This window comes from Tupaia chinensis, unplaced genomic scaffold, assembly GCF_000334495.1.
Source record: "Tupaia chinensis unplaced genomic scaffold, TupChi_1.0 Scaffold000296_1, whole genome shotgun sequence".
NCBI lineage: Eukaryota > Metazoa > Chordata > Mammalia > Scandentia > Tupaiidae > Tupaia > Tupaia belangeri.
Genome location: NW_006159784.1, coordinates 2,327,161 through 2,354,730, shown reverse-complemented (window position 1 = coordinate 2,354,730; position 27,570 = coordinate 2,327,161). Strand labels below are relative to the sequence as shown.

General features: G+C 37.5%; 1 protein-coding gene and 1 pseudogene across 1 annotated transcript in view; one reads left to right on the top strand and one right to left on the bottom strand.

Moving 5' to 3' along the window:
* Window positions 1–27,570, top strand: part of NCKAP5 (NCK associated protein 5) — a 732,277-nt gene that overhangs the window by 332,561 nt on the left and 372,146 nt on the right. The gene's annotated exons all lie outside the window — the stretch shown is intronic.
* On the bottom strand, window positions 24,365–24,812 carry LOC102470708 (40S ribosomal protein S19 pseudogene; annotated as a pseudogene).

Genomic DNA, 27,570 nt, shown 5'->3' with positions numbered 1-27,570 from the left:
CATCTCATTTAGACAAAACTGTCAAGTGTATTCATTCATTGTGTCTTTTATTATATAAATTATGTGTGTTATATTATATAAAACAAACCATGCTGTGAAAATTATTATACAATGAAATCTATTTTGATCTATCTGGTGGGCGAAACATGTAAAACTGTCATTTTTACAGGTCAAAAATGGTCAAATATCAGCAATTTCATCTGATTAAACTTAATATATGCATTTATCCATTTAGAATTTTAAATCTTGCCTATAAATCAGAAAGTCTTGAAATGGAAAAATTATACATGAGAAAGTTTATGGTCTCACGACCCACTAATTTCAAGCAATAGTTTCCATAAAAGTGCAGTTTGATAAAGAGATCTGGGCAGTTCACTGGAGGGTATCATTAAATATTGATAGGTAAGGCTTAAATGGTGATAAGACCGTAGACCCAGATCTCAGTAAAGTTAGGTTCCAGTTTGGATCATAAACATAGTGAGTAAACTCAGTCCAGTGTTTTCCTGGTTTTCAAAAATTACTAAACCAAAGATTTAGGCCAGCATAAAGAAGACCATTCAACTAGAGGTTAGGTGGCCCCTATTTGTGCCACAAGAGACAACACACCTGTTGAGGTATAAAAACTGAAAGTTTGATGAGCCAAATAGGTGACGTTAAAAATGCTACAGGAATCCATTTGGACATGTAAATTCTGATGAATGAAAGAATTTGAAGAGCTTTACTGGGTATGTGAGTGTCACATTCTATTTTAGATGGGGAAATAATGAGAAGTAGGTCTGGAGGCAAGAAAACAAGGGGTATATTGCAAGAATGAATTCCAGTTAGCCAAAGTTGACTGCACTTGTGATATGTGGGGTGTGAGAGGGGAAAGGAAGGCCTTAGGAATGAGAAGGTAGAGTCGTGTATCGTTTAATGATAGGGATATTTTCTTTATCTTCTTTTTTTTTTTTTTTGAGAGTTTTTGCTATAGGGCACATGTGCTCACCAGCCAGACAGAAAGAGACAGAGTGACAGAAAGTGAAAAATCACCCTCCATGGGGGATGGTCACGCCACAATCCCTTCACCATTCTCCTTTCAGGATCTTGGGCATGCATGCACACGTGCCCGGCATGAGTTTTAAGCCACCAGGTCCGGGACTCGAACTGAACTGAGGTCGACTACATGGGAGTCCAGTGACATAGCCATTATGCTAACTGCTGGTCCTGATGGTAGGGGTATTTTCTGAGAAATGTGATGTTAGACAATTTCATCACTGCGCATACGTATAGTCTATTATACACCTAGGTTATAAACATACATAGTAGATTTTGTACGCCATGATAAACAAAACTGCACAAGATTAAGTGAAGAGGAAATGACATCATCATGAGATACAGTAGTGCCAGACATAGTAGGTTAAGGTGCTGGACTCCAATATGGCCTACTGCAGTTTGAGTCCTTGGCACATGCCCAAAATCCCAAGAAGAGAATAGAGAAGAAGGGATCGCAGCATTGCCATCACCCAAAGGGTGATTTTTTGTTTCTCTTACTCTGTCTCTCCATTTCTCTAGTGAGTTCATGTACCCTATGGCAAAATCTAAAAGAAAGAGAGAGACAGAGAGAGAGAGACATAGTAAACAGGAGATCTATGGTATGCTTCAGGCTCCAATTTTACAGTAAAGTTTTTTTTTTTTTGATAAACAAAGGCATGTACTCTAAACTAGCAATAAACGGTATAGTATAGTAAATACATAAAGAAGTCACATAGTAATTTATTATCCCTGTCAAATATTAGGTACCATACCTAATTATATGAGCTGTACTTTTACATGACTGATAATGCAGTAGGTTTGTTTATACCAACATCACCACAAGTATGTGAGTAATGCATTGCACTGTAACATTATGAAAATTAGGGGATCACTAGGTTACAGGAATTTTTCAGCTCCATGAAAAATCTTATGAATTGGGGCCAGAAGTTAGTGTGGTGCTTCAGATTCCCACATGGCAAACTGCCTTTTGAGTCTTGGGCCTGGTAGCTTGAAAGCCATGCCAGGCATGGGTGTGTGCATGTTCAAAATCCCAGGAAAGGAGTAGAGGAGAAGGGATTGTGGCATGACGATCCCACTGGGAGATTTCTCACTTTCCCCTTCTCTGTTTCTCTCTGGCAAACATACACACCCTATGACAAAAAAAGAAAAAAAAAAAAAAACCTAATAGGAACCTAATAGGAACACTGTCATATATGTGGTACACGACTACATTTCAAATGCTATTATATGTGGTTTGGAAAGGGGGAAATATTGGTGGGCAGGTATTGACAGTGATCAGGAAGTAGTGGTATTTTGATGGGAGACAGCAGTTGAAAAGATGCTGGGGACCAGCAGTTAGCATAATGGCTATGTCGCTGGACTCCCACGTAGTCGATTGCGGTTCGCATCCCAGACCCGGTGGCTTAAAACTCATGCCAGGCGCATATGTGTGTGTGCCCAAGATCCTGAGAGGAGAATGGAGGAGAAGGGATTGCAGCGTGGCCATTCCCCCTGGGTAGTGATTTCTCACTTTCTGTCTCTCTGTCTCTGTCTTTCTAGCGAGCGCACGTACCCTATAGCAAAAAACTCTCAAAAAAAAAAAAATGCTGGAACTTTCATTCCAGGTGCCAATATCAATATCAAAAAAAAAAAATAGAGATCTGCCAAATTATGTCAACATAGAGATATTTATTTAATCCAGGAGTGTAGATGCCTGCAAAACTGAGGGAGGAGTTCAAGGAACAAAAGTCAAGAGAATCTTTACTGACTGTCAAGTTCAAGTGATGCTGTGGTCCTAGAGTGAGAAAGTTTCTGATGCTATCAAAGGCAGAGAAATTGTAGGAACTGCTTCCAGTGTCACTGCAGCCCTGCAGTCCTGAGACTGGTGACAGGCAGGAGGGTGTGGATTTCATTCAACAGCAGCAAAACTCCACATTGCCAAAGCAGAAATGACCTCTTCCACCATTTCCAGAGAAAGAAAAATGTATATCTCTTTTCAGCCTTCATCATAGGCAAATATACCGTTTAATAAGACCTAAATGTTGACAAGAGTGTCTGAGTAAATGCAGTTCCCAGGCTCTCCACTCCTGACCTACCAAGAGAAAGCATCAAAGAAGTTGGAAATAATGTCTGATGTCATTGGGAGAGAGAGGCAGGTGAGAGAGAGAAAGAGGACAGGTGAGAGAGTCTAAACAAGGTGTGATGACTGGTGACACTAGATATGCTGAGTGTTGAGACTGGCAGGACTCAAGCATGTCCAGTGGGTGATCAGTAAAGCCAAGTCTTGGCTTTGAAGATTTAGGTTTCAAAATCTGCAGCTAAAGAGCTTACAAAGGAGGTCAGAGTCAGAAGAGCAAGGAAAGAGCGAGAACAGAAGAGTTAGAATCTGAATATGAGATATGGCCATCTTTAGGTGATGGAAGAAGGAGGGCTCATCAAGGAACAGAAGCATCAGATAAGATGGTAGTCATGAAGGCTGTGATGAGTGAACTGTCAGGAAGGAAGAGATGGTCAATGCAGTCAAATGCTTAGCTACAAACAGTGCATGAAAGGTCTTTCAATATGGTAACTTCAGGTTCATTGATGATAAATATATATATATATATATATATATATATATATATATATATATATATATATATATATATATATATATATATATATATATATATATATATATATATATATATATATATATATATATATATATATATATATATATATATATATATATATATCCACACACACACACCTACAAACTGGTCTTTGGAGGTAGTAGGAGGAAGACAGAAAAGAGATAATCCACAATGGGAGAGTGAGGACCAATGATGATTCCATTAGGATAAAGGTGATGTTGACTTGATTGTCATCTGATGGAAAAGGAACTGGTGAAGAGAGACGAACCTGAACTGCCAAGCGAGTAGGATTACAGTGAAGGTTCAGAAGAGACAGAAGAGGATGGAATTAAGGGCCCCAGTAATCTCCAAGGGAAAGCAAATGCAGGGCCTCCCACAGCTGTCTGTTTTCTAATTGGTGTTGTCACTGAGATGATCATGAATATATTAATTTCCCCTGGATAATATGGCATCAAAGCAAGGACAGCAGCAGTGTGTTTCACAGAGCAATGATCATGCATCCTATCCAAATTGAGAATCTGTAATTGAGCACCACCAAAAACACTGCCAGCCAATGTGGATACAAATTCCCTTTTCTGAATTGTGCTTCCTGCTTCAAATAGCCACAATTATTAGCTGCTGCGCAATGATGACAGCTCCCTATTACAGGCAGTGGCTGCTGTCCGTGTTCACCATGAGAAGAACATTGGCATTTGATTTACTCAGCTTCGTTAATCAATTTCTTGGTTGTAGAAAAATGGCAATATCATTTTAGAGCCCCTATTATAGCCTAACAAGATATAGATAATTAAGTCCTGGGGGACCCATGTTCCAACTGGTTACTGCAGAGTAGGCCCTTTCCTTCTCCTTCCCCATCTGGGGAAGTCTTCGCACTTTGCAATGTAATCTACTTCTCTTCCAGTACACTTTTCCATTCCAGAGAGGCAGGGAAAACTGGAAGCAAGTGACATATGCTATTACTTGGTTGTTAGCATTTATGTAGAATAGGTACCATTGTCTTTACCCACTTTACAGCACAGTTCTGTGGTGGAGACAATGCAGAGCTCTGCAGTTTCTATGCTTGTTTAAAGAAACAGGAAAAGACTTCCAGTCTTGAATCTGAACTCCAAGGCAGCACAGCTTTAGGAAAGAAAAGATTGGGTTGTCAGAAAAGTCAGGACACATTTTTTTCTCTATGTGCCATAGCTTTTCTGACAACTCTAAAGTTAACGTCATGCGTATCAGGGCACAGTCTTACACGATATTTTCTGTGAGTTTAGTCAACATACTGTATTACCAGTCATAATTTTCATTTGAAAAGTTCTATTGCCTGGTAATTTATTATTTATTGTTAATTTATCTTATTTTTCTTACACAATTACTCAAGCATTGTGCTTCTTTTCTACTGCTTTTAAATATCAAAGAAAATTTCTCTTTCAGAGTTCGTTTTAGTGTATAGATTAGCTGGCCTTTCTCCCCAAGTATCCATGCTGCTTCCTTTTTTGTACCACTGAAAATTTAGACTAGATGGCCAATATTTTGGTATAAGTCACTCTATTTTCCAACATCTACTTCATTGGGTAGGAATGTACAATAAACGTGTTGTATAAAAGCTAGCATTCCATGATAAATACTTGAAGACAATTGACTATTATTTAATGTCAACTTTGTGGTTGGTGGATTTTGGTTTATTTATACTAGTTTCACATAGCAGCTCTTTCTTAGCAACAGATATGCTGAGATGGTTATACTTTATCTTCTCATGGACATCCAAGGTCAAGAAAGAAATGTTCTAAAGACTAGAGGAAATCTGAGCATCCCAAAGTGGTGGGAATAAATTCTCAAGTACATGGAGCACAGGGAGCCAGCCGTTCCGTGTGTACATATGTTCTCATTTGGGGAGCTTTACCATGAGGCTCCAGGTCACATTGTTTGAGATGTTGTTAATAAACTTACATGAAACAGCGAACATAACTTGAAACATGTATAATTTGGTTGGAAGGGCCTCAATTAGTTTGACTAAAAGTAATTTAAGATGCTTTATATTCAGTTAAAATGCCACCATATAGACCAAACTAGAATGGAGTGCTCTTACTTTCAGTAGACATACTGACTGCCTTGAGCATATTATAAAAGCATATCTGTCATTAAGATGAGTCTGGGGACATTCAGGGTGGGATGCCCATAGACAAAGCATATCTCTCATTTAAGAACATTCATATTAAGCTATTTAAAAATTGCAAAAAAGGGCATTAGTTATGTTTGAAGATCTCTTTCCCACACAGGCAGGTCCTACTGAGTTTTCAAAAAGTCAGCATATGTCAAGACATCCAGAGAGTATCTCTTTATCTCTCAAATCTAATCCCCCTCCCCAGGCATCCTCTTCTGGCACTTACGCATGTTAGGATGATTATTGGTCTTCCTGTCTCCTGCACTCGGCAATTTTTCTATATATGAGTTGATGTTTATACCATGAAACATGTAGTAGGCATTCAGCAGTTGACTATTAAATGACAGAATAAATAAATGGATGAGAGGATACATAAGTATATGGAAAAATGAGGAAATATTTACTCATATTATGGTAGGTTGTTTTTTTCCCAAGCTTTCTACCATTGGAACTAAGATTAGAATCATCTAAATATGCTCTTCTCTTGTTTATTAGCAGCAAATATTCTTCAAGTAAATCAGTATATGAATCTATCATATTAAGAATAAATTAATACCTGACTGTGTGATGTTGATAACAAAAAGGTCTGAGATATACACTGGGGCTAGGGCTGAGAGAAAGCTTATAGAACAGTCGCAAAAACCTATACATGGGACCAGCAGTTAGCATAATGGCTATGTTGCTGGACTCCCATGTAATCGACAACGGTTCGAGTCCCAGACCTGGTGACTTAAACTCACACTGGGCATGTATGCGTGTGTGCCCAAGATCCCGAGAGGAGAATGGAGGAGAAGGGATTGCGGCATGGCCATCCCCCCTGGGGGCTGATTTCTCGCTTTCTGTATCTCTGTCTTTCCGGTAGGCGCACATGCCCTATAGGAAAAAACTCTCAAAAAAAAAAAAAGAAAGAAAAAGAAAAAGAAACCGATACATGATATTGCTTTGTTAATATTTAACAATACCAGTCAGTATAGGAGTAAGGACTTTGAGAAGACATGAGAATAGAATAGAGATTGTCATAGGTTAATGTGCAAGGATGTGCTTACTATTGATAAAAATATATTTTCCTTGTCTCCACCCCCCCCAATATTCTGATTCAGTAGATCTCAGGAAGATCTGGTGGACTTTTAATAAGATGCCTCAGTGATTTCATGAAAATGTACCAGGAACAATACTTTTCAGTGGATGAAGGAAAAATTCCAGTGATCCAGAACTATCAGAAGCAAATGGTTGGCACCTTAGGCTGGAGGGTGCATAATATTTGGATATGCAAGGAGGGGAGAGACACAATCTCATTTTTCTAATAGTAGTTGAAGAAAAATCTTTATCTACATACCAGATGAGTATGATAATTGGCAAAAAGATCTCATGGCATCTCACTGTAAAGCATATTACTCTGATGGTTCCTTTTTTGTTTTTAATTTAATATGGGTTTTTATTTGATTATTTTACCCCAGTTTTCACTTTTACCTGCTAAATCTTGATACAGTTCCATACTTCAGAATTTCTAAAGAATGAGCATGCCAACTATTGCCCAATCATGAGTAGTGAAGATATTTTAAACAACAGATATTGGATGAAGAGCAGTAAAATGCTAAGAGTCTCCCTCAACCGAAACCACCTAGAAACACCTCTTGTATTTCTTTGTCAATAAAACTTGGGAGGCTATAAAGGTTTTTGCAAGTAAAGGCTGCTTTTCTACGTTTATAGATAGATATTTACTATAAAATAGGCTGCATCAAAAACATGTCTATCAACTGTCATACTGATGACTTGATAGTGTTTTCTTCAAAGCAAAGCAGACTTTGAAGGTGTGTGTTTGAAGATTTCCTGATCAGAGTGAACACATTTGTGGACAATTCAGAGAACTCAGGGAGACTAATTGCCTAGGCTGGCAATCAATTTGGCATAAGTGAAAGGAGGGTGACAATCAATATGTAGCTGGGAGCTGAGAGAAGAGTCTCAATAGTGACAGCCCAGACACCCAACTGAGGGAAGAAGCAACACCCAGTGAAAAAAGGCTGACAAGAGAAACCTTACCTGACCTTACTTGAATTTCACTTGGCGGTAACTGTGTAAACTTGGAGAGGCTGAGTGGGAAGCCACAGAGTGGTAGTTCTCTATATGGCTTCAATTCTGACAACACAGACAGGAAGATACTAATTTAGCACTGTTACCTGGTTCTCTTCTTGTTGAGTACTAAGAAGACTAAGTTATTCAGCAACCTGAACATTTATTTGGACCATATGATTATTTCTGGCCAATGGCCCTTAAACGAAAGTGATATTTCTGGAATAAGACAGTGAACATGCCTACAACATTCTTCAGATTCTCTTTTCCCACCCTTGGTAAAGGCCTCATGTTGATAGGGAGAGGCAGGCTAAATACTTGACTTACTCCATTGACTGGAAGATGATATTTTTTATCATCCAAACCAGGATAAATTTTGGAGTGGAAGTGGTAATAATTTTGCCAGGAGCATAGTCAGAAACTGGACCATCCCAAGAAATCAAGACATAGAATCACCCTCTACCTTTGGGAGCCAAGTGACTGCAGAATTGCTCAGATTTCACACCAACAAGAAATGCAGGGGTTTTTTTATGTAATTGAGATGTTGGGTAAGTTTGTCATTCCAAAAATAACTAGCCAATCTAGACTAATGTAGCAGGTTATCTTACATACCAATTATTGCCTGAAATTTGAAAAGAGGCTTTACTCATTGAACCTTCTCAGAAAAGTCAAAGGAAGTATGTATCTTTGTAAAGTGTTAACATGACTGGCTGATGCCTCCAAGAAGCCTAGTTCCTGCCCTTTTCATATACCCACTGAAAGCTCTACAGTTCAAAAGGCCTTGACTTCTGAAGGAACTTTCTTTAAAGACTTACTAGAACCAAGTACAGCTTGTATGCCTTTTTACATTGTCTCGTTGTATACTTCTGACATCTCTCTGAAGTAAGTAGAAGTAGCATGAATAACCCTTTTTTAATTTTATTTTTTAATTAATTTATTTACATTTAAGTACATCTTTACAGTGTACAACATTTCTTTTTCCAGGACAAATACTATGCATGTCAGTCAAGGTGAAGATATTACTCTATAACTAATCAGAAAATATTGTCTTTTTTTTTTGTCAATTAAGCATACTTTTACTTGTTTTTTCCTTTCCCTTTCCCCTTTCTCCCTTCCATACTAAGCTTTTCTTCATATTTTATTGATTCACAAAATACCTTAAAGTAAAAATATGGACAAAGCTATAATCTATTTACAAGTGCCCTGCAATTTTCTTCTGAAACATTTTTAAATTAATTAATTAATTTACATTCATTCCCTGAGAATTGTCACAGCATACAAAATGTGATTTCCCATCCAGAATATACTCCATAGTGGCCTAGTCATACATGTTATCATTAATGATTTTCCATCCCTACTTATATACAACTGGATAGGTCCAAGTGAATAGGATTCAAACATCTGAATATGATTAGGGTCAGAATTTCCTCTATTCCCACTGAATCTGAATTAGGAAGAAACACATCATCCATCAGATAACTAGAATTAATCGTACGGTCACAAGAAATATGGGAGAGCAAGAAAATACCTCTCCTTCAAGGGAAAAGGAAAACTTTTCTTCATCCTCAGACAGTACAATGAAACTCATGGAAATATCCAATAAAGAATTAAGAATATTCATAGCGACAAAGCTAACGGAGATGGAAGAGAAGAGAGACAATGAACTGCAGAGGAGGCAGGAGAAAGGAGCTGATGAGTTCCAGGAGGTGAGGAAATTCTTGCAAGATCTAAAAGAGAAAATACACAGTATAAAAAAAGAAACAAATGGACCTGTTAGAGATAAAGGCTGATGGGTGGTGTGTTTCTTCCTAATTCTTTTTTTTTTTTTTTTTATATTTTGTTTTTTTTTATAAATTTTTTTTTTCTTTTTTCATCACAACACACATATGAATCTTCCATCCAAAATACACTGTGCATTGGCTCAATCAAGCACATCAACATATATGTTCTCAGCAAATGATTTCCCAATTTTTGTGTCCTGCATACCTTGCCTTTTGTTTTGCCATCCTAGGTTCCCCATCCCCATTACGCTAACTGCTGGTCCCTCTTCCTAATTCTTGAAGTTCAGTATGAGCATTCAGAGCCATGCAGAAGGACGTGATCTGCACTCTCTCTTCAGTTCCATTCTCACTCTTTGTGCATCAGATTCCGTGACAATAGATGAATATTCTGACCCTAATCATATTCAGACGTTTGAATCCTGTTCACTTGGACCTGTCTAGGCACTTAGTGCGTAAAGGCTGAGCAGCCAATGAATAAAGATAAAGAAAAAAGGAAAAAATAAATTAGAGAAGAGGAAAGAAGAAGAAAAGATCAAATGAAAAAGGAGAAAGAAAAAAGATAATTAAAAAAACAGTAGATTTTAATTTTTAAAAGCAGAAAATGAAAACCGCACAGCATGCACAGTTCAGTATTTCACAGCTCAAGTTCACTATCCATCTCAGGATGGGCCTTCAGGTGTGCCTTTTCTAAATGAAATGGGGAAAGGCACCAATTAGCACAATAAAGAAAGGGTTTGAGAGCCCAGAGAATACCTTTCAAAAAAAATTGAAAAAAATTTGAAGTCACAGGGAGACACAGTGAGACAGAGAAATGGAAAGAAGAGGTAGCCCCACCCACTAGAAATTAGTCTGCAGGGGAAAAATCTCAGCAGAAAATCTTCATTTTGGGTTAAGGAAAGCAATATTTCACAGCTCAAGTTTAGTATCCATCTCAGCGAATAACCCATTTTACAATAATGACACTGAGGATCAGAAAATGAAAGTGATTTTTTCTTAGTTACATAGCTAGTAAGAATATTTCCTCTCTGATCACACTGACTATATCGTGGCTGCAAGAGCTGTCGAGTCAGGGAGAACATTTGGCAACAACTTTCTGGGTGTGCTGTGGTTTTCTGAATTTGCTTCCCTAAGAGAAGCCACTCTGAAATGCTGTGGAACAATCATCAGAAGAAACATGTGTCAAATATCAGGCCCTGTGAAGAGTGCCCTTCGGTCCCTGAAGGCTAGAGTCCAGTTTTGTGAATTCTTGCATCACTTCTTTGCCGCTATCTCACCTCCTCTCCTTGCTCAGAAACTTTAACACTATAATTTGATTCCAAATATGGCCAGTTAGATTTCCCTGCTTTTTTACACCCTCACCAAAATTGGGCAACAGATTAACACCAGTAGTTTACTATGCTACCCTGGGACATTATTCAGTTTCAGTGTGACTATTGATCCCTGTAAACTTAATGACTGTCAAAATGCAAAATAAAAAAAAATAAATCTTCAAGATGTGGAAAATGGGAATCAGATTCAAAATGTGTATTTCAGTAGTATTAAGTCCAGTCATGTTACTCAAGTCTTAATTTTCCCTGAGTCAAAAAACCCAAACAAGTCTAGGAAGAAACATGACAGAACAAAGTAAGGTCTGCCATATTTTAGCAGTTGTAACCATTTGAGGAGAAGCCAGTTACGACCGTGAAGAAATATATAATTTATGTGAGATATAAAATGAACCACACTTTGAGTACATAGCATCATTACATTTCTGGGTTCAGACTTTCAAAAGTATCACATGTTAAGAGAGAAATCTTCACTGCTCATCCACATTTTGGTTTTCTTTGATCAAGGTAAAATTGTTAAATTCTCATTGCGAGAAATGGGGAGAGTGAGTCTCTAAGTTGTTAAATTAGTTTATTAGGATAGAACAGACTCTAATTAAAATTTAATATGTATCTTCATGATATATTAAAATATTTTTATTCCTCTCAACTGTGGCCAATTAAAATACATATGGAGGACCAATGGTAAATTGAACCATCTGTTATCGTCAGAGTTCTCCAGCCTCTGAATACTGAGCTATAAAGATCTATTCCCAAATAGTACATTCATATTAAAAGTAGCCATCTTAGCAATTCAAAGTCATTTCTGAGCAGTGTCAGACTCAAAGAACATTTGTTCTTCTGACTATTCAAGGAAATAAAATAAAAAAAAAACAAAGTTGGATTTGTTCCTGGAATTTTACTATTTTGAAGAGCTCTATTAGCACACATTACAAGAACAGGTTTACAAGTTGAGTAGATGAGCCCATGAAATCATATGGGGATAATAATTATTAATATTTTTGTATTAATAAAATTATATTAATAATCATTACAATCATTAAAACCTGGTTCCATTTAGGAAAATAACCCCTTTTATAGAGCTGTTGTGAATTCTTAGGACACAGTGCCAACCTCAGGGTGTGAGCCAGGACAATTGGAGCTAGCGAGGTATACTTCGTGGCACTTGCTTCATACACAGGGTATTTATTCCTCTCCTCTCTCTCTTCGGGTGAATACAAACTCTACAAACACATGAATGCATATATACAACTTTGTATTCTACAACCATCAAGCAAGAACACTAGAGATTTACTAGTTAACATTCAGGGGATTCCTTTCCACTCCATGTGGAAAATGTGACTTCTCTGCATGCATATCTCTGCTTCTCTGCCCTCCCCCAGACAACCTCTCTCCATGCAGTGAGCTCCCCATGCAGGATCAGCACAAACCTGCCTAGGAGAAAAATTTATGTCGCTTTCTGCTCACATACGGATGGCCCTGGAGTGAATATGATGCAGTAATTCAAATTGGACTAGCACCTTTCGATCTGTTTATGAATGGTGTTACATCCCCATGAGTGAATTAGAGCACCGTACTTTCTGGGCAGGCAGTATTATTCTTGCAAAATTTGTGCTGAATTAAAAATATATATCATCTAGGAAAAAGAAAAAAAAAAGGAACTCTAGCCCTCCAACATTAATCCAGAGTGAGTTTCCGTTTCAGTGCAGTTTTCAGTTATATTCAGTGTAGATTTACTGTTCCTAACTATTGCAGTGGAGATAAGCAGAGATCAGTTTAAGAACATCACAGTCACAGCTGATCCGGGGATTGATCCTGCTTACATGCTTAGATGTGATAGCTTCTAAGGGAAACAATGCTCATTTTCTAAGGAAATAAGTTGGTGCAGTTGAGCAGAACCTGGTTCTAAACCAATAAAGTTTCCACGTGAACAGTTTCCACTTGGAATTAAAAGCTAGTCAGCTTTTTCTTTGCCTCTCAAACTTGAAGAAAGGTTGGCACTGTGATTAAAATGGGAAGGTAGGGTGTGTTGCTGAGAAAAGCAATGGTAATAGAATGGGAAAAAGAAACCTAAAAGCAAATGATAGGAGAGGCAATACAAAAAATGTTTAATCAAGGTAATTCTCCAGTCTTTTTTGTCCCAGGTAGTAGAATAATGTGCTCTCTTGGTAGAGATTGGTCTGCCAGGAGTACAACAATAATGAAGTTGATCCAGGCTTGGGACCTCTTTGAATCTAGAACCCTGGCCTCATTGTGTAATGTTCTAACCAACAAAGTTTAATTAGCTGAGATGAAGCATGTGTGTGGGAATTCATTGTGACAAAAGAACAGGGTTATATGTTTGGTTTGTTTTACTAATGACCAGTGGCTCTACATCTTAGCTCCAAGCATCCCAGCTGAAAACTTAGCCCTTCTACCCTTATGGTACTTTGCACTTGTTACTACTTCTATCTGACTTCTATATCTAGGTCTATGGGAAGTGAAAATATAAGGAACCAAGGAATGAATGAATGGAAAAAAAAAAACATTAGATTCATTCATTCTTTCACTCAAAAAAGAAATGACCCAGCCATGGTGGCATGCACTACTACTGAAACACTGTGCTCCAAAGGCTGGACAGCATAGGAGGCGTGGATGCAATCTTCGATCCAGCCTCAGAGCCAGGTAATGCACTACAGTGCACTTGAAATCCCAGTGTTGGGGGAGATTGAGGCAGGAGGATCATGGGTATGGTGAAACCCTAAAATTTTTAATTAATTAAAATCCAGAGAGTGTGCATCTCACTGGATAGAATAAGAGAGAGAAAGAGGGAGAAAACTCCCCACAATGGGGCATAATCATACAATAATCCCTTTTCCATAACTTCATCCTGTTGGGATTTTGAGCACATGTGTTCGTAAGCACATGCACCCAGCATGTGTTCTCAAGTCATAGTGGCAGGGGTTCAAACCATGTGAGTTTCACTCAGCCATGTGGGATCTATCTAGCTCACTTAACCTCTGTGCCATTAGAATTGGCCTAAAACCCTCTCTTTAAAGAAAAAAAAAAGAATTTATCAAATATCTACCCACTAACATTGGTACTTAGTTGCTAAGGATAAAATAAAAAACAAGGCAGAGTCGCTGACTTCCAGAAACTTAGCGATCATTAATAAGGTGCTATCAGGCTATGACAGAGGAGAGCTCAGAGAGTTAAGAAAGCACAAAAAGAGAGCTTTCCTTAGGGGAAGATGAGGTCAAGGCTTGGCTATATGTTTTCTGTGGCATTCGGGCAAAATTGAGAATGCCCTATGGACAGGACATATATTTAAATGGATAGCCGATATTAAATGCTTAAAAGGTGTTTATTTGGGCTCCAGGATGTAATAAAAGCTGCACTAAAAGTAACATATGCTAGAATGTATCACTCTGAATGTATCAATCTTCTAGATTTAGAATTTTAATCTAATTAGGAGAAAAGATTGACTAATGCATAGGCAGCATTTATGAGGAATAAGAACCCATTGATCCAAATGATAGCATGTGATGACAATATGGCAGAAGATACTGATGCATAGTCAGGTAAACACCGAAGTGGCTTAAATGTTTGTTTGAATACTGATGTGACACAGTAGACAAAGATTACAAGTTTTGGCATATTGGTTCCAATACTTTTGATATTGGTTCCAGTATCAACTCTACCAGTACTGGAAGTATGACCTTAAATAAATTCCTTATTTTCATGGAACCTGAATTTACAAATTTTTAATAAATTAATGAATAAATCATATGTAAATGTATAGATGGGGATAATAGTGTTCATTCGGGGGATTGTAAGGATTAAGTCAGACAGTGCCTGACATATAGTGGTCATAATACACTAGCAAGTATATTAAAAGTCCACATGACTTCATATTTTATCATTATGAATTGTAGTGCTTTTCTCTACTTGTCTCTAGGAATTTAAAATGATTGAAGAAAAAGATATTTAACTCATTCAAGACTTTAGGTTAAACAATAAGTCAAAGCCATGTGAGTATGTTGTTATCTTAAAGATTACCCAGATTTTTTCATTCTCCCACCGTAACATCTAAAAGGTCATATCTAGCTGATTGAGATGATAGAACTTTTCCCAGTGTGTTGGGAAAATACTTCAATTCCCCATCATCTATAGACTTGGCCAATAGGTTGGAGTTGGAAGGGCAGTGGATATGGTGTCTGAGAATTCACATGAAGGCACCCCTTTTCCAGTGCTGGAGCTAATAGGTGGGAAGACGGATACACAGAAAGGAACAAGAATGAAATTGCTACTTTAGATGGTAGATAACACGGAGTGCAGTGGGGTGTTTACATCACTGCTTCCCATTTAGTATTCTGGAAAAGGACCACACCTATGTCTGTCTCCTCAGCTTCCCCATGAACAGAGGCATGGCCACATCAACTTAGTGGTTTAGAATGTGCTTGTAAAAGGGAGACCTTGAGTTTTAACCTTCCAGGCTGCCCTCAGTCTCTGTAGTTTAGTGGCTGACTGGAGAGCCAGTGAGCCTACTTTATGAAGTCTGCAGTGGTAGAGTAAGTGTACTCCATAGGGGCATCTGGAGGTGCACTCCTAGGGTAGCAGACTAGGTGGAAATAATGACCAAGATTCAGTGCCCTGACGTACAACCCAACTCACATTTATGTATGGTTGTTATATCTAGCCATCTGTCCTTCCTTTTCTCTATCAATTTGTCTTTTTTTTTGATGCATTTAAAAATAATTTGTGGGGCCAGAAGGTGGCATGGTGGTTAAGATGCTGGACATTCCCACATAACCAAACATGGTTCGAGTCCCAGAACTGGCGGCTTGCTTTCTCACTTTCTCTCTCTCTCTCTCATCAAATTAAAATAAATGAATGAATAAATAAAATTAAAATGAATAATTTTTTCAATAAAAAAACTAATTTGCATTTGTCTTTCCCCAACCATATACTTGAGCATGGAATCATTAGCTAGAGTTTCATATTTGCTTATAGTCAAGATAAAATTTACATACAATAAAATGTATACATTTTTAAATAACATTGAATGAATTCCAACAAACACATACACCTGTGCAATCCAAACTCTCTAGGAGATATATAATATTACCATCATTCCAGGACATTCCTTTATGTGCCTTCTCAGTCAATGTGTTTCTACCCAATGCAACTGTAGTTCTTAAATTTTCCAACATAGATTAATTTGCCTATACTCGAATTTCATGTAAATGAAATTATAGAGTATTTAGCCTTTTGTGTGTAGCTTCTTCCAACCTAAAATTTTTGAAATGTTTCCATGTTGTTGCATGTAACAGGTGTTCTTTCTCTTTTTTAAATTTCTTTTATACATTCAATCACTATATATCGCTTAGTTTGTAAAGTGAATTCTCCCAACATGAATACTCTTCACACCAATTCAGTTGAGGATACTATACATATTATCATCAACAGACAATAATCCATTTCTGTGTCCCATAAATGTCTTGCTTCTTTATTTTTCTCCTTCATATCTTTCTTCACACTCTTCCCCTTCTTCCACCCTCCTCCCACATTGACTGCAGTATTTTTAACCATTTTCCATGCTTCTATATCCGCTAATATTTCCATTTCCACCATAGAGTGTTTTCTTTTTTCTTTTCTTTTCTTTTTTCTTTTTTTTTTTTTTTGAGAAGTTTTTGTTACAGGGCATGTGCACTCGCCAGAAAGACAGAGAGAAGCAGAGAGAAGACAGAAAGTGAGAAATCGCCCCCCCTGGGAGGTTGGCCACGCTACAATCACTTCTCTTCCATTCTCCTTTCAGAATCTTGGGCATGCACACACACGCATCCAACGTGAGTTTAAGCCACCAGGTCTGAAACTCAAACCACAGTTGACTACATGGGAGTCCAGCGACATAGCCATTACACCAATTGCTGGTCCCCACCAGAGTGTTGACAGTCAGTATATATTAAGTGGAGACATACAATGTCTCTCTTTCATAGCCTGGCTTACTTCACTCATCAGTAAATCTTCCATATTCATTCACTTTCTGTGAAAAGTCAGGATCTTGTTGTTTCTTATGCCTGAGTAGTATTCCATTGAATATATCTGTCACATTTTTTCAATCCATTCATCTGTTTGTGGACATTAGGTTCCATGTCTTAGCAATTGTGAATAATGCTGCAATACATGCAGCTATGCAAGCTCTTTTCTGACTGAGCATTCTCCCGTCCTTTGGGTAGATACCCAGGAGTGAAATTGCTGGATTATATGGTAATTTTATTTGTAGATCTTTGAGAAACCTCCATATTGTTCTCCACAGTGGCTGGACTAATTTACATTTCCACCTGCAGCGTAGGAGAGTTCCTCTTTCACCACATCCCCAGCACTTATCATTTTTTGTGTTTTGTTTTTTGATAGGTTTTTGCTATAGTGCATATGCACTCTCCAGAAAGACAGAGAGACAGAAAGTGAGAAATCACCCCCCAGGGGGATGGCCGTGTTGCAGTGCCTTCTTCTCCATTCTCCCCTTGGGATCTTGGGCACACATGCACACGTGCCAGGCATGAGTTTAAGCCACCGACTCTGGGACTCAAACTGCGGTCAACTACATGAGACTCCAGCAACATAGCCATTATGCCAAATACTGGTCCCCATTTTTTGTATTTTTAATCTTTGCCATTCTGACTGGATTTAGATGGTATCTCATTGTGCTTTCAATCTGCATCACCTTTATGATGAGGGATGCTAAGCACTTTTTCATATACTTTTTTGCTGTTTGTATGTCTTCCTTAGAGAGTTTTGTCTTCAGTTTATTTTCCCATCTTTCAATGGGATTGGTCGTTTTTGGGGGGTAAGCCACTTGAGTTCCCTGTGTATTCTGGTTATCAGTTCCTTATCTGAGGCATAGTTTACAAAAATATGCTTTCATTCTAAGAGTTGAAAATTCACACTAGTTACTTTATCTTCTGCTATTTAGAAACTTCTTAATCTGATGTAATCCTACTTGTCTATTTTAGGGATTACTCCTGTGCTTTGAGAGTCTTATTTAAGAAGTCTTTGCCTATCCCAGTGTCTCCTAGAGTTTCCCCATTGTTTGCCAGCAGCAGTTTCATAGTTTGAGGCCTTAGGTTTAGATCTTTGATCCACTTTGAGCTGATTTCAAAGGTGAGAGATAGGGATCCAGATTCATCTTTCTGCAGGTGGATACCCAGTTTTTCCAGCACTGTTTGCTAAAGAGGTTTTCCTCTTTCAACTGGATTGACTATACCCTTTGTCAAAAATCATTTGGCTGTATGTTTGGGAGTTTATTTCTGGGGTCTCTATTCCATTTCATTGCTCCACCTATCTGTTTTTGTGCCAATATCATACTGTTTTTTATTATCACAGCTTTATAATATATTTTGGGGTCAGAGAGTGAGATGTCACCTGCTCCACTCTTTGTGCAAGATCGCTTTGGCAATACAGAGTCTTTTATGATTACAGACGGATTCTATGGTTCTTTTCTAGATTTGTAAAGACTGTCTCTGGTAACTTGATTGAAATTGCATTAAATATGTAGATTAATTTGAGTAGAATTGTCATTCGATTATATTAATTTTTCCAATTCAGGAACATGGATGTCCTTCCAATTTTTTGTGTCATTTTAAATGTCTTTTAAAAGATTTTTATAGTTCTCCTTGTGAAGGTCTTTGACTTCCTTGGTTAGGTTTATCCCAAGGTATCTTATACTTTTCATGGCTATGGTAAATGAGATTACTTTCCTCAGTTCTCACTTGGTCTGCTTGTTATTCGTGTAAAAAAATGTTATAGGTTTTTGAATGTTGATTTCATATCCTGACACTTCACTGAATTCATTTATTACTTCAAGGAGTTTTTTGGGGGATACCCTTGGGTCTCCAATGTATACAATCATGTCATCTGCAAATAGAGATAATTTCAGGCATTCTTTCTGATTGATGAGTAGTATTCTAGTATAGTAATACCACAGTTCTACATTTGTGGATATCTGATCAGTCATCAGAAAAGTCACGACATATTTTTTAATACAAAACATAGAAAAATATGTCATGACTTTCTTAATGACCTAAAATTTTCTGAGTGGGTTTGTAAAATTTATTTAAAAATCCCATCATTAATTTAGAAAAGGGTTATGATTTAAAAGAAGATTTGGGACAAAAGTTAATGCTGGTCAGCATGTGGGAGCTTAAAACAAACCCAGTTTTATTTCCTCTGAACATCCCAATGGGGCCAGCCATAGTGGCACAGCAGTAACGGGGTGTTCTATGCTGCTGTATCCACAGGGATAGGTACTTAATTTCTGTCCCAAGGTCTCCCTGTACACACTGAGTGTGTACATGCCAATGATCAGGACTGATTGAGGCTGGGGCTGGATCGCAGCACGAAGACCCTGTTGGGGGAAGTCTCATCTCTCCATCCATGTCTCTCTCATGGAAGAAATAAAGCTGAAAAAAAATGTTAACTCTACTACATGGACATCCAATGAGTCAGAACTAGTATTTTGTTGCAGTAATTCCTCTTTTTTCCTGTAGACATAGAAAGCATGCTTATCCTCATTATGGCCATTTGACTTCATAGAAGTCATGCCATAATTCTTAGTGGGGAGGCTCAGAGTAAAGGACAGTTGTCACAGTGACCCTGGTCCCTCTGCTTTCTCTCTACTTTGACCTCAGCTCCCTTCTTCCTGTCATTAAAATGAAGTTCACTCATTGTGGACTTGTTTAAATTGACACACTCTCTCAGAGTGAGAAGACTGGGAGTCAAATGCAGTGAAACATGAGAAAAAGTAATTTGCAAGTCATAGCACAGCTTCTGACAAACTTCGCAGTATGGAAGATGAAAGAGCATGCAATGTGTACTTCAACAGAAGTGAGTGGTTTTGTCTTGCAGCTTCTCACCCGACTAAATGTGGAGGAATGATTTTATTGTTAATTTTATTGTCAATTTATCATCTGAATAATCACATACATTAAAATATTTCCTAAAAGAAAAATATAACTCAGTTCAGCTTTCAGTTGAAAGAACCCCTTCAGCTATCAGTTTTAAGTTGGGGAGAATGACTTCCCAAGTAGCATCTTAATTTTGTGCTCTTTTATTCTATTTCTGTCAAAATGAACTTGTTCTCCACCAAATATCTGAACATGGGAGTCAAAAATGAGCAGTTTAGTCTTACAGTCTGCTATATCATTTGGCAGAACTAAGGGATAGATTTTGGGGGCAAAGAAGGGTTGTGGGGAAGCTCCTAGTTGTTTACAAATTAGAATAAACAAGTACAACTATACATTGAGGTCATGTTTTTTTTTTTATTTCTTTCTTTTTTTAAAAAAATGCATTTAATCAATATATATCTTTACTGTGTGCAATGTTTTTTTTTTCCCTCCACAATGACTATGGTGCATATTACTCAAGTCAAAGATATTACTATATGTATTATCATCAATAATTAAATTTTCATTTTTGTGTCTATTAAATGTGTTGGTTGTGTTTTCCCTGAATTCCTTCCTCCCTCCCCACATTACCCACACCGCCCTATACTGCCTCTTCTATGTACAGTTGCTCTTCCTGTTATTATACCTTCAAACCTTTCAGTTTCTGTTGTAGAGTGCAGACGTTTGGTATATAGTAAGCAGGGCCATGTAGTACCTGTCTTACATAGTCTGATGTGCTTTGCTTAGCATTAAATCTTCCATATTTATCCACTTTGTATCAAATATCAAGGTCTCATTATATTTTATGGCTGATAGTATTTCATAGAGTACATGTGCCATATTTTTTCAATTAATTCATCTGTTCATGGATATTTAGGTTGATTCCATGTACTTGCAATTGTGAATAATGCTGCAATAAACATGGGCGTGCAAGTGTTTTTGATACTGAGTGTTTTCCTATCCTTTGAGTAGATACCTAAGAGTGGAATTACTGGATCATATAGTGATTCTATTTGTAGGCTTCTGAGGAAGCTCCGTATTATTTGCTGCAGTGATTATACTAATCTACATATCCACCAACAGTATAAGAGGGTTCCTTTCTCACTGCAGCCTCACCAGCACTTATCATTCTATATTTTTTAAATCTTGGCCATTCCAACTGACATTAAGCAGTATCTTATTGTGGTTTTGATTTACATTTCCTTTATGATAAGAAATCTTGCATATTTTTTCATGTGCTTTTTGTCCATTCATATATCTTCCTTGGAAGGTTGTCTATTCATATCATTTACCCATTTTTAATTGGGTTGATTATTTTTTTACAGGTAAGCTGCATGAGTTTCTATATATTCTGGTTATCAGTCTCTTATCTGAGGCATAGTTAACAAATGCATTCTCCCACTGTGAGCATTGTCTCCTGATATTAATTGTTTTTTTTGCTGTGCAGAAGCATTTTAGCCTGAGGTAATCACACTTGTCTATTTTGGGATGACTGCTTGTACTTTGGGGGCCTTATTTAAAGTTTGTCTACTCTGATATCTCCATGAGTTTTCTCAATGTTTTCCATCAGTAGTTTTATAGTTTGAGGATTCATGTTTAGATTTTTGATCCATTTTGAGTTGATTTTTGTTAATGGTGAAAGATAGGGGTGCAGTTTTATTTTTCTGCAAGAGGATAGCCAATTTTTCTAGCACCGTTTGCAGAAAAGACTTCCATTTCCTCACTGGATTTTCTTGTGCCCTTTGTCAAAAATTAATTGACTGTATGTTTTGGGGTCTATTTTGGGAGTCTCTACTCTGTTCCATTGGTCTACTTGCCTGTATTTGTAACAATACCATGCTGTTTGATTATCATAGGTTTGTCTTATATTTTGAGGTCAGGAAGTGAGATGTTGCCTACTTTATTCTTTCTGCACAGTGTTTCTCTGGTGATATGAGGTCATTTATTGTTCCAGACAAACTTTATGATTTTTTCTATTTCTGTGAGAAATATCTTTAATAGTTTGATTTGCATTAGAATTGCATTTAATTTGTAGATTAGTTTGGATAGGATTGATATTTTGGTGATATCCTTCCAATCCAGGAGCATGGGGGTGTCTTTCCACTTTTTAATATCATTTTTCACTTTAAAAATTTTTTTTCATCATTTTTCTTATACAGGTCTTTCACTTATTTGGTTAGGTTTATTCCTAGGTATCTTATATTTATTGTGGCTGTTGTAAATGGGATTGCTTTCTTTGATTCTACCTCAGTTTTTCCCATTGTTAGTATATAAAATTCCTATAAATTTTTGTGTGTCAATTTTTGTAACCTGCCACTTTATTGTATTCGTTTATCACTTCCAGGACTAATGTTTTTTTTTTTTTTATTTTACTCTCTTGTCAGATTGCATTGGCTAAGACTTTTAGTACTATGTTGAAGAGGAGTGGAGAAGGTGGGCAGTCTTGTCTTATTGCAGTTTTTAGTGGAAAAACTTTCAGATTTTCCCATTCAATATGATGTTAGCTATGGGTTTGTCATATATGACTGTTATTGTACTGAGGAGTCTTAATAATGAAAGATGTTGCATTTTAACAAATGCTTTATATGCTTCAAATGATATGATCGTGTGGTTTTTATCTTTCCTTTCATTGATGTGATGTATTTTATTTCTTGTTTTGTGTATGTTGTACCATACTTGTGTCTCTAGAAAGCTACTTGGTCATGGTATATAATCTTTTTAATTTGTTGTATATTGTTTGGTATTTACCCATTGAAAGATTTTTGCATCTGTATTCAACAGTGATAATGGTCTGTAGTTTTGTTTTGTTTTGTTTTCTTTTTTTTAATGTCCTTGTCTATTTTGAAAGTAAGAGGAACAGAGGCTTCATAGTATAAATTTGGGCAGTTTTCTTCTTTTTGAGACTTTAGAAATAGTTTGAGGAGAATCAGGGTTAGTTCTGTCTTGCATCAGAAATAAAATTCTTACGTGGCTTTGTGCAAATAACAGACTAAATGGAGACTAAATTTCTTTTTTTTTTTTGCAAATATGTTAGTTTATACCTCTCTTTAGTAAAAGGGAAATGGAGAGAAAAAAATGTTTCAGAAGAAAATTACAGTGCACTTGTCACTAGATTTTAGACTTGCCCATATTTTTAGCTTAATTAAGATCTTTTGTGAATCAATAAAAGATGAAAAAAAGTTTAGTATGGGAGGGAAGGAGAGAGGAGAAAGGGGGAAGCAAAAAGGTAAAAGTATGTTTAATCAACAAAACAATGAGAAACTATTTGCTGAGGATAATGTATATAGTAATATCTTTGTCTTGACTGATAGGCATGGTATTTGTGCTGGAAAAAGAAATGTTATACACTGTAAAGAGATACATGATTAAATGTAAATTTAAAAAAATGTTTTGTAGAATTTAGAAGTGAAGCCATTGAGTCCTGGAGTTTCCTTGGTTGGGAGGCTATTTATTACTGATTCGATCTCATTGCTTATTATTGGTCTAGTCAGGCTTTCTGTCTTTCTGATTTAATCTTGGTAGATTGTATGTGTCCAGAAATATGTCCATCTCAACTAAGTTTTCTTGTTTATTGGTGTAAAATAACTCATAGTATTCATTCATGTATTCCGTTTGTGTCTGTTGTAGTATAGCCTGTTTCATTGCTGATTTGGTTTATCTAGTTCCTTTCTCTGCTCTCCTTGATTAGTATTCACTCATGTTCTTTTGTATTCCGTTTGTGTCTGTTGTAGTATAGCCTGTTTCATTGCTGATTTGGTTTATCTAGTTCCTTTCTCTGCTCTCCTTGATTAATCTACCTAATGGTGTGTCAATTTTATTTTCTCAAAGTACCAGCTTTTGATTTTATTTATTCTCTATACAGTTTGTTTATTCTCTATTTAATTTATTTCTGCTCAAATACTTACTATTACTTTTCTCCTTGTATTTTTTGTGCTTTTGTTGTTGTTGATTTTCCAGTTCCCTGAGATGTGTGATTAGGTTGTCTATTTGTCACCTTTCTGTCCTCCCCCCCGCCCAGTGGACACTAATTCCTATGAACTTCCTTTATATGACTGCTTTTCCTGTGTCTCATAGATTATAAAACTCATTTGTTATCATTGGCTTCAATGAACCTTTTGATTTCAGTTTTAATCTCTTCAGTAGTTGTGAAGCCATACAGGAGGAGTAGGTTGTTTAGATTCCATTTGTTTGTATATTTTTTAGTGTTTTTTCTAAGTTCAAATTTGATTCAATTGTGATCAGAAAAGATACTGAATATAGTTTTTATAAATTTGTAATGGTTTGTTTTGTGCCCTATCATGTGGTTGATCTTTGAAAACATTCCGTGCCATGCGTGACAAAAATGTGTATGTTGTGGTCATTGGGTGAAATGCTCTATAGATGTCTGTTAAATCCATTTCATTTATGTTACCATTTAGATTTTTTTTTTTCGAATGAGGCAATTTATTAACCCAGCACATCATCTGTCCTAATGCTTCTTGTTGGCAGCTGCCACCTGTCTGGCAATTCTGTCCAGATCTCTCTGTCCCTGAGGTGTCAGTTCGTGGCCCCCATCTTGGTCCTTTTCCACCATTTTTTAGCCCCTCCAGGGCTTGAAGGACTCGGCAGGCCACACTTTTAGAGCCTTGGCTGAAGTGGCTTGGCATGACACCATTTCTCTGCCGTCCCCCATAGATCTTGTTCATGGAGCCAACCCCAGCACCACCCCGGAGGTACAGGTGCCATGCTGTGGAAGCAGCTTGTGTGAAGAACCAGTTCTCATCACAGGGAGCAAGTTCTTTATGCTTGGCCAGCTTGACAGTGTCCACCCATTCAGGTACTTTCAGCTTTCCAGACTTTTTGAGGAAGGCTGTCAGAGCTCTGACGAACTCCTGCTGGTTCATGTCTTTTACAGTAACTCCAGGCATCGTGAGGCCTCCACGCTGCCAGCCAGGGGAAAGCCCATTTAGATCTTGTGTCTGTTTATTTTTTGTTCAGGTTATCTGTACAGAGGAGATAGTGGAGTATTGAGATCCCCAACGATTATTATGTTGCACTCTATTTCTCCCTTTAGATCTAGCAGTTTCTCTTTGGTGATTTTAGGTGCGTCTGTGTTGAGTGCATACATACTTATAACTGTTACATCTTCTAGGCAAAGTAGCCCTTTCATGACTATAGAGTAATTGTCTCTTCTTATAGCTTTTGTCTTGAAGTCTACTTTGTCTGGTATCAGTTTTGTGACTTCAACCTTTCTCTAGTTTCAATTTCCATGGGATATATTTTTTGAGCCCATCACTCTCTAACATTGTATGTCTTTATCAGTGAGGCAGTGAGGTGTTTTTCTTATAAGCAGCATATGGTTTATTGTGGTTTTTTTCTTCCATTCTATCAGTCTGTGTGTTTTAATTGGAGAATTTAATCCATTAGCATTCAACATTTTAATTTTTTTGAGAGTTTTGCTATAGGGTCCATGCCCTAGCCAGAGACACAGAACAAGACAGAGAGAAAAATGAGAAATCACCCCCCAGTGGGAGATATCCATGCCACCATTTCTTCTCCTCCATTAGTCTTTCAGGATTTGGGGCATGCATGAACATGTGCCCAGTGAGTTTCAAGCCTCTAGTTCTGGGCCTTGAACCGTGGTTGGCTATGTGAGAGTCCAGTGCCTCAAACGCTATACCACCTGGTGGCCTCAGAAATTTTTTTTCTTTTAATGTTTTGAATAGGTTTTCCCATTCTTTCCTTGTCTGCATTGTTTCAGTTGAGAGGTCAGATGTTAGCCTAGTATGATAACTTTTGTAAGTAACTTGCCATTTTTAGAATCTTGTCTTTATCTTTGGTTTTTACCAAGCTTGCTTTGATGTGCCATGAGGAAGACTTTTTATGTTGATTCTCTCAGAGTTCTTTTTGTTTCTTAGGTCTGAATTTCTCCACGTTTCTCTAGATTTGAAAAGTGTTCAGGTAGTACTTTACAGAAAAGAGCGTCCATGCCTTTACCAGCTTCTTCAACTTCTGGAATACCAATTATATGGATATTGGGGTGTTAGTGGTGTCTCTCTCAAATTTCCCATATGCTATTCTCATTCTTTTTGTTTAATTTTCTATTCTTTTTGGTGGTTTGGTCCATATTGTAGACTTTGTCTTCAAGGTCAGAAATTCTTTCTTCTGCATGATCCAATCTGCTGTTAATTCTTTTTTTGTTGTTCTTTTTTTGGGAAAGGTTTTTGCTATAGGGCACGTGCGCTCGCCAGATAGACAGAGAGACAGAAAGTGAGAAATCATCCCCCGGGGGGATGGCCACACCACAATCCCTTCTCCTCCATTCTCCTCTTGGGATCCTGGGCACTCATGCACACGCGCCCAGCATGAGTTTAAGCCACCGGGTCTGGGACTCGAACCACGGTTGACTACATGGAAGCTCAGCAACATAGCCATTACGCTAACTGCTGGTCCCTGCCGTTAATTCTTTTGAGGGAGGTTTTAATTTCTTTTATTATACTGTTCATTTTCAGAAGTTCTGTTTGATTCTTTCTTAGAGTAGCTATCTCTTTGCGCTATTTTTAGCATATCTGTCTCTTTAGGGAATTTCTCTTTCATGTCCTGGAACAATTTTTTTAATTTCCTCAAATTAGCTGTTTTCTTTTGTGTCTCATCGAGTTTTGTCATAGTTAATGTTTGAAATTCTTTGTCTGACATTTCTGTGAATTCATTTGTACTGCCTATTATTGGTGAAGAATTATTGTGTGCCCTAGGAAGAGGGTTATTTCCTTGTTTTTCTCATGTTTCTTCTGTCTCTGTGCTGGTTTTTGGTCATCTGATGCACTATTCACTTCTTCCTATTTATTGGGGTAGATTCCGTAGTGTTGGAGGAAGAAAAATCAGCCCTAGATCCCAGGTTTGTCTTGGTAGAAAGCTGTGTCTTCTAGATCAGAGTAGATTAGAGATTATGTAGGTAGCTTCAGGTGGTTGGGTCCTCTCCCAACCTTTCTGCACCTGATAAGCTGGACATAAACTAAGGAGATATGACTTAGTAAAGAGGATGACATTGCCATCACTGGGCTTTAGTGTCCCAGGTTCTGAAGGCAAACCTGTGGGGGATCGGGATGCACCTGATAAGATTCATACTTGCACTAGAACTCAGCTTCCCAGCAAGCAAGGCTCAGGAAGGGGCAGCCCTACACAGCTGGGGTGTCCGAGGTTCCAAAGGCAAACCTATGGCAATTGGAATGCACTTGAGGAGACTCGTACTTGCACTGGAACTCCTGGAGTCATGTTTTCTAATAGTTCTTTTGTTACTGAATAATCAAGGTCTTCAAGGCCTGAATTATAGTCTTTGATTATAATGAAAGCCCCTGATATTATCAGACTCTGAATGATTGGGTGTTTTCTCGCCATGAAAGGATTCAGGAAACCACTATCTTTTAACACATTCTTTGCAGAGGATCTTCCTTTAGTGTCAAGAGAAAGACACTGATGAAGTCCCCTTAACCAGTACCCAATGATCTGCACTTTCAATGAGAGACAAGGACAGTCCTCTGGGAACAGGGAAAGAAGTTAGACAGTAGCTTCTTAAACCTGCTCTTGTGTGATTTGAATGGTTACTTTTGCAGAGCATTATTATTTAATGTCCTATTTCCCTAATTTTAAATCAGTGCCCTCCTTTAGCAAACTCTATAGGTTTTTACTTTCCCCAGA